Source organism: Pinus tabuliformis, chromosome Q, assembly GCF_031772625.1.
Source record: "Pinus tabuliformis cultivar Carrire ecotype Pingquan chromosome Q, CPIR1, whole genome shotgun sequence".
Classification (NCBI taxonomy): Eukaryota; Viridiplantae; Streptophyta; class Pinopsida; order Pinales; family Pinaceae; genus Pinus; species Pinus tabuliformis.
This window is the reverse complement of record NC_142296.1, coordinates 2,883,731-2,898,375: the sequence shown is the minus strand read 5'-3', so window position 1 is coordinate 2,898,375 and position 14,645 is coordinate 2,883,731.

Genomic DNA, 14,645 nt, shown 5'->3' with positions numbered 1-14,645 from the left:
CAGAATTACAACCTCCCTCTGATGCCTCACATAATTCTGATTCACCACAACATTCTTCCTCTGTCTCGTGTCAATGATGTGGGAAACACTATGGCCCACCTTTGATCAAGGTCACTTCCTGTCGACTTCAGCTCATTATCCAGGAAGCTGATCTAGAGACTCCCTTCTGGTGCCTTGGAGCCTGCATGCCTCAATGGCAAGTTCTTCGTGTTCAACGAGAGGTTCTCATCATTGGCCTCCGATCGAATGATTCTACGGGTGTTCGACGTTAGCTCACTTATTCGCACGCCGTAGATTGTACCTATAGTACCTTGAGGGCCATTGTCATTATTGGTGGTACCTCTCACGTCTGTTAACAGTTTTCATCATTGACTGGTAATCAGACGATGTTCATGCATGTTCGACTTCAACTCATGTATTCACATGCTTGAACTTGTACTCTGTTCGGGTTGAGATGGAGTGCAAGACCCTGGATTTTGTTTATTGGAATCCAGGCCGCGATTTGTAGCTTATTATGATTATTACATGACTCATTCACTGGATGGCTGCGACCATGCCTGAGTCTATTTATCGATCCTCACTGGATGGCTGCGTCCATACCTTGGATCTAGATTATTATGTACTCTGTTATGGATGGCTGCGCCCATACCACATATATCATGTACTTGAGATATCAGTTGTACTTCTTTACGCAGGTTCTCCGACGGCCATGTTTTCAGTCACGCATGTTCTTGTAAAGCATTTCACCCCTCTCTCTCTCAGGCCTCATGCTTTAGGGGGCATCTGTTACACAACAATTTGTCACCGTTTGTCACCGTCCCTGTTACCCCTCACCCGCACACTGGAGGACTCATTCCGGGACCTGTGAGAAGTGACATGACCTGAAACTACTTGCATCATCTTCCTCTAAGTGTGAGCTTCATATGCCCTGAAGACATCTCCTGCAAAATACTCATGAAAACAACTCTTTTTGCATTAGCGCGGGTCCATAGTTCACTGCCCACGCCAATGAGGGAAATCCTATAAAAAGGGCGCGCCATTGGCGCTCTGTCCCAAAGTCGCACTCGCGCCAACCGAATTGAGTAAAGTTTTTAACCAACAAGCTCCCGAAGGTTCTCTTCAACCCATTCACCAACTGAATCTATGTTGAGCTAGGATGGTTTGGCTTCGAATCTCCATAGAAGGGAAAGTGGTTTGCCACCTTTCATGGAAGTTTCCAAGTGATAAAGCCAATCCCATGAATAATGTGGTTGATCCTATCTCTTTCTTCTCTATCTATAAAAGCTTGCCTCTATGCCTTGAGAAAGCTAGTTACAATAGTTCCAGTTCTAGTATAGTGATAGAGAGTTTGACGCTGCAAGAGCCTTCTTTGCACCCATAAGGCCAAATCTAAGTAAGGAGATTCTTGTCACCCAAAGAGAGAGAGGTTTGTTCCTATCCCAACAAGCTTTGCAAGACTTGTGTAGCTGACTACCCAGCCAAAGGAGGATTTGACGTCAGAACAATGGTTGTATTCTTCTTTGTTATTTATTAATAATAGATGACTATCATTATGGTTCCACTCTCATTGTCTTATGTTTGATGTTGAGTTATATCTTTTCTGGCTGATATATAATTGCATTTGCTAGATTTTATGCTTGTTTTTGTGTTGTTCTTTCCATGTACAGGTGTCCAATCACGGAGATCGTGGGGATCGTGACTAGCCAAGGCAAAGGAACGAGGGCGACATCTCTTCGACGAACACTAGCGTTGGAATCCAAGTAGGTTCTCACCATCTACTTTTTATTTACAATCAGGAACTTACGTGATAGCATTGTGTGATTGTTGCTAGACCCGGTCTGGGCTAGTAGGGATCGTCTCTGTCCACAGAGAGGATTTACCTCCATAACAATGTTCAATGACTTATTCCCTGTTGGGTGCATGAGAATCCTAATATGGTAGTGATACGCCATGTTGTATCAACCTTCACAAATCACAAAATTTTGCACTATAAATACCACATCCTTCCATAGAGGAAGGAGAGCCTCATGATGAATACTCGCGTTAGCTCTGGTAAGGGTGGCAACTCCTAAAATAATGGGCACCAACATTTTCTAGCAATCTTGAAGTTCTTTGACCATGCCTCACCTCCTTGTGATAGTTTGGTAACAACTGCGATCATCTCCTCATTCACCATTATTGTACGCTATTGCACTAGGGCCTGAGCCCCATTAAAGGTGTGTGCAAATTCTAGTGTGATTGCGGTATCATGCCCCTAATAGATAGTAAGAAACTTGGCCCAACCAACCTTAACAATGACCTCCCATACCTATAGCTTCATTTGTACAACCTCCACATTCATTGGCTCAACTTGGCTTCAATATTTGTGAATGCAATCCTTGATGAATGGTCTTTTGGAAGTAGTCAACTTAAAGTAACGGTGCATGCTTCAAGCTGCCAAAAAACCTATCACATGCTACAAAATGGGAGGAGTGATACCATCGTTTCCCGTTAATTGCATGATCACATGTCATGTTGCTTCTGATTGGGTGTTGATTTGACCATCAACATGTGAAATGTGTCTCGATCAACAACACATGATGCAGTCTGACCTTCTCATTTTCCCATGGTATTAATGAATTGGAAAATCAGGTCAGCTTGGAGCTTATGAGTAACATTCGATTTAGCAGTGAGGGTATGGATTTAGAGGTTGGTTTAAACACTACCACCATATATTATATAAAACATATCAACATATCACCTTGTATGTAAACATATCACCCCTTTATATTTTTTTATAAACATAAGCTTGTAGGATGGAGGTATATGGGGGCATATGACTTTTGTATTAGGGGTCAAGTTAAATCTCCTCCCCCTTTTCAATATGAACTTTAAACCCTTTGTTATGGTAGTTAAAGGAATTTATAATAGGGGTAGTGGTAGAAAAGGATGAAACTTTAAGTGATAGCTCCCCCCACACCCAATTTTATAAAAATGAATTCCCCAATAAGTTCTTTAAGGATTTTTTGCTATAATGTTATCAAACAAAGAATGACCCTTTCTTAAAAAAAGGACAATGGTAAGAGAGGATGTAAAGTATAAATGAGAAAGGGGATGGTTTCAAGTGAAATGTAGGAAGACAAGGACTAGCTCAAGTATATTTTTACTCATTAAAAATTCTTTAAAATCCCCATATAAGAAAATAAACCAAGGAAATGTGAAAGAGAGCACTTGAGTCATAGGAGGAAATGCAACATCGCCATGCTTTGGTTGATGAGTCCCATGCATAATATTTTTCGTGATTTTGTAGCAATCTTGAAAATAACCCGCATATCCTCATTAGGTGCTCCATAAAGATATCAAGAGAGGTATTCAATAACTCAGCGAATACTCTCTCTCTCTCTCTCGATCGATATATCTATATATATATATATATATATATATATATATATATATATATATATATATCTATATATATATATATATATATATATATATATATATATATATATATATATATATATATATATATATATATATATATATATATATATATATTATATATATATATATATATATATATATATATATATATATATATATATATATATATATATATATATATATATCTATATATATATATATATATATATATATATATATATATATATAGATATATATATATATATATATCTATATATATATATATATATATATATATATATATATATATATTTCAAACTCTACTAGCTGATTACCCGATTTTCTAGCATAAGTTTTCTTGAATATGCCTTCCAAGAAGGTTTTCATAATGGGAAATAATTTTTCTTTTCCTTTATAACACCCCACCCCACATTTACCCTCTTTTACAAGCTCACTAGGGTAAACATGAGACGAGTGTTAATATGCATGATCCAACATCCAAGTTCTAGATACGGAAGTGGGGTCTACATCCTGAAACTTATTACAACCTCCATGAACACCATATCAGCCAGATGTCAAGCAACATCCACTAATTAACTTTTTCCTGGACCTGTCAACCCAACTGCACACATTCCAAGTTGTGCAAGCAGTTAGGAGTCTCCAACCGCACACACGAGCCTTCCTCCATGCAGCTATAACTGAGATTTCTCAGTTAAGCAACTATGGCCATGAAATTAGTGCCACATTTTTAGGTTTAGCCTACAGGCCATTGCCTAAAACTACCCAAAACTTTCCAAAATCAAGTCTAGGACAATCAAAAGTATGCATAACCTATACTTAGGCTTAGATATTTCCCAAAAATGCTATTCAGATGACAAACATTTAGACAAACATATGGTAAACATGGTAGCTATATGTCATGAATGCATATCTATACATTACTTCCTTAGTTTCATCAGATAATCATCAAGAAGACTCACTGTCCTCTCAAGATAGTTGCAACAACACTAGTTAGCTTATGCAGTCATACAAATATTCAATAACTTATCAAAGCATGAACAAGAGCCATAACAAGAGCACATCATTTAACCATGTCTATAACCAACATTAAACCAAAATGAAACCGTGACAAACCAATCATAAATCAACACAATAACCAATACATGTGCTCATTGATCTCAATAAGAAATAACACATAATATCATATGCATAAAGCCAAACAATTCAGGGACTTCCACGTACCCCACGACCATGGATTGGGTTGAACCAAATCTTTCTTTCATCCAATCACCCTCATTCCATATTCCAAGCATGAATGTGGGACCTCATGGGATAAACCAAAACAAAACAAACCATGACTTCGAGAGGCTAAACCACCTCAACCCTCAACCACAATGATTTCACCTAAATCAGTCCAGAAATCACCAAACCAACACAAGCTTGGATGCCTCATAATTTCTTCACCATACCCATAGGAATTTTATTGTCTCCACCCACCTATCAAGGGCCTCCTAGATAAAACCATCTCCACCTCGAACCATTGGGATTTTCCTGAGACTACCTAACCTAGATCTAAAATCCTCTAGTAATCCAAAGCTCAACCAAGAATGAATCCCATCACACCGTGGCTATCTAGGAATTGGAAAGGCAAGATTGTAAGAATTGTCAATCCAAGAAAATATCATGCCAATGATAACAAAGAAATCATGTGAACCAAATGCATGCACCATGCATTCAAATCCCAACAAGGAAATCATATATGCAACTTGTTACCTACAAAATATTCCTGTTGTAGCTTCTTGTTACACAATATTTTGTCACACCTCCTGCACTTCCCTATGTCATACCCTGGAGTGACCAAAACTTAACAACTGTTCAGTGCACCTATCATGATATGTAGTCCAAATCCTCCCTAAAGAACTGATGAAAACATGCCTTAAGCCTTTCCTGATAAAATGAGCGCAAAACCCTAATTTCTAGGTCAGTGCGACTATGACACTGCCTACTCGTGTTGATGGTAGGTTGCACCATATTAGCCTCATGCTGCTAGCATGGTTTTTACTTGGATACTCGCATTGATACCTAAAAGGCAAGTTTTCCCAAAGAGGACAAGAAGCTTTGTGATCTAGGGGCTTCTAGAATAACGAGCTAGATATTGTTCATTGTGGATGTGGTCAAATTCTCCCAATATTTCCCTTTGATCTTATCCCTATGAGCTTGATCCTTGAGATGAGGACCCTCCCCTATCTTTGGTGAGATCCTAACTCCCTCTCCCTACCTATATATTCATCCTCTTCCATTCCCAAATGGTTGGTCTCTGATTATTTGCACCCTTATGCTGAGATAGTGCCTACATGCTATTCACTTTGGCTTGGAGGAGTGCTTGGAGAGCTTGAGCTTGGACTTGGACATTCACTCAAGGAGGGATTACTAACATCAAGGCCTAGGTTGTATGCTTCCTCTTTTGTTTATTAATATATAAAATTGTTGGTTACCTTTCCATTAATGCTTGTGTCAATGCTTCATTTATCTTAATGCTCCTTGATCTATTAAGTGGATTACATTCAATTATGCTTGTTGCACTTTTATGCTTTGTTGTCTCTTTGGCCTCTTGTGTAGGTATTCAAACACTATGAGCAATAAAGACTGAGACTGAGGAGCAAGCGATCAAGATCTTCAACAAAGGAGTGCATTATAACATCAGAACGAGGTAGGTCTCCTTCCTCTTCTCTCATTTTGATTGTAATTTAGGAAAGTGTCTTGTAGATTGTCTCGTTTGTTGCTAGACCCACTCATTGGTCTAGAGGGATCATCTCTGTCCATAGAGAGGATTTACCTAGACAACAAAATGGCGACTCCACTGGGGAAGCTATAACCTTTCCATCCATTCCTTTGATCTGATCCTTTGATGAGTTTGACCAACCTTCCATTTCTTGGCTTGTGTGCATCAGTGTAGGTTTATACAATCACTGGTTTTTTGCTTGAGAGTGTTGAGCCTGGTCTGATTTTTGAATATTTTAGTTTTTTCCTTCTTTTCCTTACCCAACATGTTTTCTGGTCTTACAGAAGCGCTGCTAGCGCTGATTTTGAATTTACAGTCGCACTTCTTTGCCTTCCATCGTTGCTTTGCCTTTAATAGGCGCATTGATTCACTCATCACTTGGCTTGTCTCTGTGAAGTTGATTTCCTCCATTTAGCAGTTTGATTGCGATCCGAACACCATTTTCAAGTTTCATTCAGTTCATATTTGCGAAGTTGTTTTCATTAGTATTGGATCATCTCTGTGCTTTGGAAATTGCTTTGGCTCCATTGTCGAATGTAGATTACAATTGTTTGCTTTGGTGAAACTGAAAGTGTATACTTGTTTTGATTTCATTGTTTCGAAAAGAAAAGTGAAAGGATCTCTTCATTTAAGTATTTTTGAAATGATTTTTATTCAAAACCAAAAGTGAATGAAATTTTCATTTTAGTTGTTTTGAATTCCATTTTCCCTTTGCTTATGCATTAGTTTGAATTTTGAATCAAAATGAAAGAAAAAAAACAAAAATATTAGTGAATCTTAGTGAAAGAAAGTGATTTTGTTTCTCATAAGATTGCATTTTGGCATTTCATTCATTAGTGAAAGTGAAAGAGTAGTTTTCATTTTTACATTTTTCATTCGAAAAGTTAGGGAGATATGTTTTGATGCATTTTTCTTGATTGATGCATTGTTTGGTTGTCTCTCTTCCCTCATTAGTTTAGCCTTCATCGAATGAAAATATTTCATTTTTCTCATTTAGTTGCATCATAGGAATTCAGGTGACATCGTTGAGCCATAAAATTGAAACCTAATTCAAGATAAACTTAAAATTTACCTCAATTAACCTAAGGAGCATTTGTAACCTAACACAAATATCTAGAGGTCTAGGCTAGAGATGTGTTCCAATGTCTTTAAACATAGCAACTATCGTTAACTTCCTGCATTGTATCCCAGGGGTGAAATCCCGTTCCAGTATGGAAGTATATCGAAGGTTCTCCAGTACTTTCGAGTATATAGGAGGCACTTCAGTATGGCAAGTATATGGGAATGCTCTCATCAAATGGTTATGCATTAGACAATGCTAACACAGACTTGTGCTCCTTGTGCTTGTTTGGTCAATTTAGTGTCCTAAATTTCTTTACATAAATTATCAATCTGGGTATTGTAAACTTATGAAGTGTAGTGCACTGTTTGTGCTAGATGACCCTTCTTACTTCATTGTTTTTGTGTTTTATGTTGTTTTGGGGGTTTTTGGTCCTTTAATCCCTAATGATTTACAATGTAACTAACAAAATCTTAAATCTAACTTCTGTAAAGACTGCTAAGAACCTAAAGAAATGAGAATTAAAAGAGCTTAAGTAAGATTTGGAAGCAAAGTTTACTCAAGAAATGAAAATAGAGTTTCTATTTCTACTCTTATCATTATTTCCAAATCATGAACTAAAAACTAAAAAGTAAAATTGCAACCACTGTCTAATCAATTACAGAAACAAAACTAAATGAGATACTAAAACTGAAGTGAAATTACAACTAATTTCTAATCTATTATGGAAACAAAAATAAATGAAATACTAAAACTGAAAGTGAAATTGCAATTAATGTCTAATCTATTATGGAAACAAAACTAAATGAAGTGCTTAGTTACTCTGCCTCTCAATTTTGGGAGAAAAACCTCCTTGTGATGACATTTTGAGGAATTTTGTACTTCATTATTCTAAGAGAAGATAAATGCAAAAATGCAGAAAGGACTCATTGCATGAATGAAGGATTCAACCACTTAGTTTAAGATGAGTTATCAACTAGAAGGGCTCTTCAGAAACATTCATTAACACCATGAGTCGATAAAATAGTAATAAAATGGCAAGAACAGTAATGGCACTGATCAGTTCTAATTGAAAACTTAAAGACTAGTGAAACAGTAAATGAAACAAACTACATTACACTATTGAATTTCAACTTCTAACTACTGATAAAAACTTGAAAGAAATTTAAACAAAAAGAAGCTATTCTGCACTGAAAGAAGCTATTCTGCATTAGTAAGAAAATGACAAAAATTGCATTATAAACAAGGTTAGTATGAAAATGATTATGAACACTGTGAGAGGAAATGATGAATTTACAGTTTAAGTATAAAGGACCAAACAAAATGAAATAAAACCTCAGTCAGTGTAGGGGCCCTCTGCAACTGATTAGGTTATGAGTGCTCAATCAATCTCCAAGAAACTCTTTCAGATATCCATAAAACACACGGTCTTCATATTAAAAATAGGAAATGAGTTTTCCAAAATTATAGAACAGTAGTCTGAGCTTAATACATGACAAAATTTGAATTCCTTCTGAGTTCTTTACACAGGTATTTATAAGAAAATTATGCAACTGTTTATGGAGAAAAATAAGCTACAACCAAAAACACGTAGAAGATAAGCACACGGAATTTCCTCCTCAGTTGCTGGAGTCATAAATCCAAGATGGTGGCTGTTGGATTCGGTTGCAAAGATGGCTGTTGGAGTCCATAGGCTCAGGAAGTTGTTTCGGATAACACTTCCCATCACTGTGAAACATGTTGATTATCCACGAAACAAAGTCCTGTTGCCTTCGGTCTCTACGTTTGACTTCTCCATTGACTGGAGTCTTGTACCATCTTCCTTGTCAACCTGGGCTAGGTGAATAGGACACGATCCATGTCATGATGATTTCTAAGCTGCCCATGTAGTTAGTTTCTCCTTCTGACACCTGGAACCTGTTAAAGCATGGAAGTAGCTGTGGAATAGCCGATTAGCTGCAGAATAGGCTGCGTTCCATAGCTAAAAGACAAAAACTTATTCAAATAGAAAAACATAAAAGCATAACATGTAAATCACTAGATGTCATCCTTAAGGCAATATATACTAGTCATTGATGATAAGAATGCATTTTCTTCATGGAAAAACAAAGAAAAAGGATGAGAGGAGTTGCTAAGGAAAGAGTAGTTTTGAGGCTCAACATACCCCCACTGCAAAACTGTTGCATGTCCCCATGCAATCAAAAATGTGAACTTCTCCCTCCTACTGCATTTGTTCTGACACTTCTGCCAACACATCCAACTTCCTCTTCTTGCTTTTCTTTGCACTGACTGCCATCCTTGGCTTCCTCATAAGAAATCTTTATTTGAGGTTAATAAGTGTTCTTCTCAGCTTCTTATTTTTCCTTTTCAGCTTCCTGTTCTTTTTGTACCATAATCCCAAGTGTAGCATTGTGTTGTCATGAATAGCTCTATCCAGCTTATTCTATTCCCTCAAGGTTTCATTTTCTTTTTGAATGTGCCTGTTCAGAATTTCTAGCTCAAAGATCTCTTGTTTGAGAGAGTTAGTTAGAGTTTCTTGTGGGGTGACAGGCTGCTCTAGATTAGCTGAAGTCCCTGGATCTATTGAGGTACTCTTTTTCTCTAATGACTCTATGTAGTCATAGATTTGTTGTTGTACTGGATCTATGCCAGGAGAAGCTCTACTTGGGCTGCCTTCAAAATTTTGTTGAGGGGAGTCTTGTGGACTATGTTCAGATGGAATACTATCAGGGGACTGAACTGGAGTTTCTTCCTCTAAGTTTATAAACTGGGCCTCTTTTGATTTCACCCTCTTCACCTTACCTCGGAGTCTAGAGCTCCTCCTCAAGTTTTGAAAGCTTATGGTTTCTTCCTTTGTGTCCTTCTTCTTCTTTCCTTTCTCCTTATCTTTCTTGATTTGCTCCTTGATTTTGGTTAGTCTTTCAGAGAGCAGTTGTTCATCTTCCTGAGGTGATGAAGGTTCAGGGATGTCCTTATTGATTTCTTCAACCCTTTCTTTCATTTTTCTCTTCAGCTTAGTCTGCTTCCTAACCTCTGGTTTAGGAGCCATTTCTGCATCATCTTTTTGTGAGGAGCTTTGAATATGAATGCTGGTCTTTCTCTTTCTACTTCTCTTAACATGACTTCCCTCAGATAAATCTGGAGCATCTTGGAAGAAATTCCTTACCAAGAAGTCTTCCCATGTATCCCCTATACTTCTCAAATGAAATTCAACTAAAATCTTCACTAATCCATGATGGTATAAAGTTGTTTCTATTGATTCAACTTTCTTTTGGACATTTGTTGCCATTCTTCTCAGACTATTCAGAAGGAAAAAGGGAAGATTGAGGGTTCCATTCTCTAGAAAATTCATTAACAAACGTATATGATAAACATACATAGACCCAAACCTTCCTTCACATGTAATGAATTTTTGTAGTATTAACAACATGCTACTCCATTTGTTTTTAAGGGCTGAAATTGGAATCCCCTTTCTAAAGACTGTAACATCCATACCTGGGTTTTTAAGAATCACCTTCCAAGATTCATCATGAAACTCTTTGTTTTTGAACCATATTTCTCCTAGTCTTGGGAGTTCTGTTGCTTCTGCTATGAAGGATTTCGTGACTGCAAATTTGATATCCCCTATTTCCACTTCCATGCCATCAAATGATCTTGCAAAGGATTTAGTGATCTCCTTGTGGTAGTCGTCAAATTTTTCAATAAAACACAACCATTCGGCTTTCTGTAACATCCCCTTGAGCTGCGGATATCCCTCCATATATTTTACTCCTATAGGCTCAGTTCTAACAATAAGCCCCATATCCTCTGTTCTCGGTTACCCTTCAAAACTACTCTCACTGTCTAAGAAATGGAATGACTGCGTATATGGAAATGGAGTGACTGGGTATATGGAAATAGAATGATTATGGATATGGAAATAGGATGACTGGGTATATGAAAATAGAATGACTGTGGATATGGAAACAGAATGACTGGGTATATGAAAATAGAACGAATGTGGATATATGAGAGAAAAACTTAAGAGTTGGCATGTAATAAATAAACAGTTAGGGTTTGGAGAGCCGTAGATAGGTAGGTCATGTCGTTAATCTGACTGTTAACAGGTGTAGCTGTAGAGGACCGGTTAAGTACAAGTTATGGAGTTTGAAGTGGAGATTAGTTATGAAGGAATCATTGGACCGTTTGTAATTGAAGGCGGAAGATATGGTGGAGTCATCATGGCAGTCAAATCATATGATGGTTAATTGAGGAGACATGTGATCATACATGTTATACAAGCTTATGTTTTCAAACTGCTTTTTGAAATAAATTTTTGCATTTACCTTTGGAACCTTACCTTCCGCTTGCTAATATTTTGATGTTTGATCCACAGGTACTTTAGGCATGATTGGTCTTCAAAGTTGATTTTTCCTCAAATACCTGCATACAAGATTTTATTATGAACTGGACACTTGTGCTTGGACTAATAAACAAATTGATGCTGTAGAATTAGATTAGCTGCAGAACAGGATCAGCTATAGAATGTAAGAACAGTTGCAGAACATGAAACAGAGAGTAAAATATGGTTTATGAATTAATGAAATGGAAACGGCTGTGTAAGTGAAAATAAGACAAGATGATAAATGAAGAATGGAGATGAAAGAAATAATGGGAAAGGGAAAATTTATTGGTGAAATATGGCAATGGAAAGAAGTGAAACTATAAAAGAAAAACAAAGTGAAGTGAGATGAAATAATCAATTTTGTAGAATGCAGAGTGACTATGGCTTTTTGTCAACATTTTTTTTTACAGAAAGGAAATGGAAAATATAGGGTGTTAGAAGCTTCTGATTTTCACCCTGTATTTTCTATATAAGCATGCCAATCAATGATTGGTTTTCAAGCTTATACAATTTTTTTTTTTTTTTTTTTTTTGAGGAAAAATAATGACTAAGTTGGTGGAGAAGAAGGATTCTTCTTCACTAACTTCATTTCAGAATTATTATGGAAGATCTTGATGAACTCCTCCTTTGAAACTGATTTTTGATATATTTTCAATCTATGACCATTCACAAGAAGAGGAGTTTGAATTTCATCTATTGTTTTGATCCTCACTGCTCCATTACTAAAGACTTTTTCAATCTCATATGGCCCAAGCCAATGAGTTTGAAACTTCCCTTGAAAATCTTTAAACTTTGAATCAAATAATAGTGCCCAATCTCCCTCTTGAAACCTCTTGTCCTTGATGTATTTATCATGCCATTTAGCCCTCTATTGTTGGACTATACCAGTCCTTTGAACTGCCTCTTGCCTGATTTCATCAAGTTCATTTAATTTCTCCAGTCTATGCTTTTGAGCCTCTGATAAATCCAACCCCAATTGGACTGCCATCTTGAAAGTTCTGATTTGGAACTCTATAGGGAATAGGACTTGTTTCCCATAAAAAAGTTCATAGGGTGTATGTCCCGTTGTGTTCCTCCATGTAGTTCTATAGGCCCATAAGGCTTCAGGAAGCCTTTCTGCCCAATCTCTTCTATGTAGATGCACAGTTTTGGTTAGGATTCCTTCAATCACTTTATTTGTAGACTCCACTTGACCATTTGCTTATGGATGATAGGGAGTAGATTTCCTATGCTTGATCTTGTATTCCTCCACAAGCCTTTCCACCATGTTGGATGTGAATTGAGATCCCTGATCTGTCACAATTTCTCTTGGAACACCAAAATGAGTAAAGATGTCCTCAAAAAGAAAATTAACTACAGATTTTTCGTTAGCAAAAGGTAATAATTTGGTTTCTATCCATTTGGTGACATAATTAGTGCATACCAATATATACTTTTTCTGCTTAGATGGAATATTAATTGGTCCAATAAAGTATAAAGACCACTTTTCAAAAGGTTCGATAAGTACCTGAGTTTGTAATGGCATTTCATTTGAGGGAGCAGGTTTCCCGACCCTTTGGTAGCTATCACATCTCCTGACATATTCTTTAGCATCTTTGAAGATGGATGGCCAATAATATCCTAAAGAAAGGATTTTATAGGTTTTCCTCTTGTCAGCAAAGTGTCCACCACACGGCTCATCATGACATGCTTTGAGAATCTCAGACAATTCATCTTCCCTGACACACCTTCTAATCCTAAGATATGGCCCTGTTTTATACAATTCGTTAGTGATCCATGAATATCTTGCACTTTCCTGAATAATTTTTATTTTCTCTCTAGGTAACAAATGTGAAGGTAACTTCCATGTGACCAAGTAGTTAGCAACATCTGCAAACCCAGGAGTTTGAGTACTTACTGCAAAAAGATATTCATCAAGAAACTTATCTTCAACCGGAGAATCTTCTTTGATATTCTGAATCCTGGACAAGAAATCAGCAACTGTGTTTTGTTTTCCAGGTCTATCTAGCACAGTAATGTTGAATTCTTGCAAAAGTAAAAGCGATCTTGTAATTCTGCGATTAGTAATAGGTTTATTCATCAAATATATAATTGCAGAGTGATCTGTATGAACAAAGGTTTCATAGCCTATTATATAATGTCTGAAGTTGTTAATTGCATGAACAACAACTAAAAATTTCTTTTCAGTCATAGTATAATTCAACTCAGTGGGAATCAAATTCTTACTTGTATAGTAAATGGCATAAGTAATCAAATATTTTTGTCCCAATACAGCTCCCAAAGCTGTATCTGAAGCATCTGTGGAAATATGGAAAAGAAGTTTCCAATTTAGACCTCTTAAAATAGGTGCTTTAGAAATTTTTGCTTTCAAGGTTTCAAAGGCTAGTTGGCAATCAGTATTCCAACTGAATTCACAATCTTTTGTAAGCAATTTGAAGAGTGGAGATGCTATTTTAGTGAAGTTTTCTATAAACCTTCTATAGTATCCTGTAAATCCTAGAAAACTTCTAACATCTTTTTGGCAATTTGGAATTGATAAATTAGAGATGACTTCAACTTTAGATTTGTCAACTTTAACTCCATCTCCCGAAATGTGATGTCCTAAAACAATACCTTCTGTAAACATCATAAAACATTTTTCATGGCTTAGTGAAAGGTTTGTTTCTTTACATCTTTTAAGAACTTTTTCCAAATTTTCCAAAGCTTCTTCAAATGTGTTTCCATAGACTGTAAAATCATCCATATATACCTCTACACAATCATGTATTAGATCAAAAAAAATTCCTAGTACTGCTCTTTGGAATGTTGCAGGTGCATTACACAACCCAAAAGGAAGTACTCAGTAGGCAAAAGTTCCCCATGGACAAGTAAATGTGGTTTTATCCTGATCCTCAGGTGCTCCCTGAATTTGATTGTAACCACTAAAACCATCCAAGAATAAGAAATATTTCTTACCTGCTAATGTATCTAACACTTGATCTATAAAAGGAAAAGGAAAATGATCTTTAAGGGTTTCT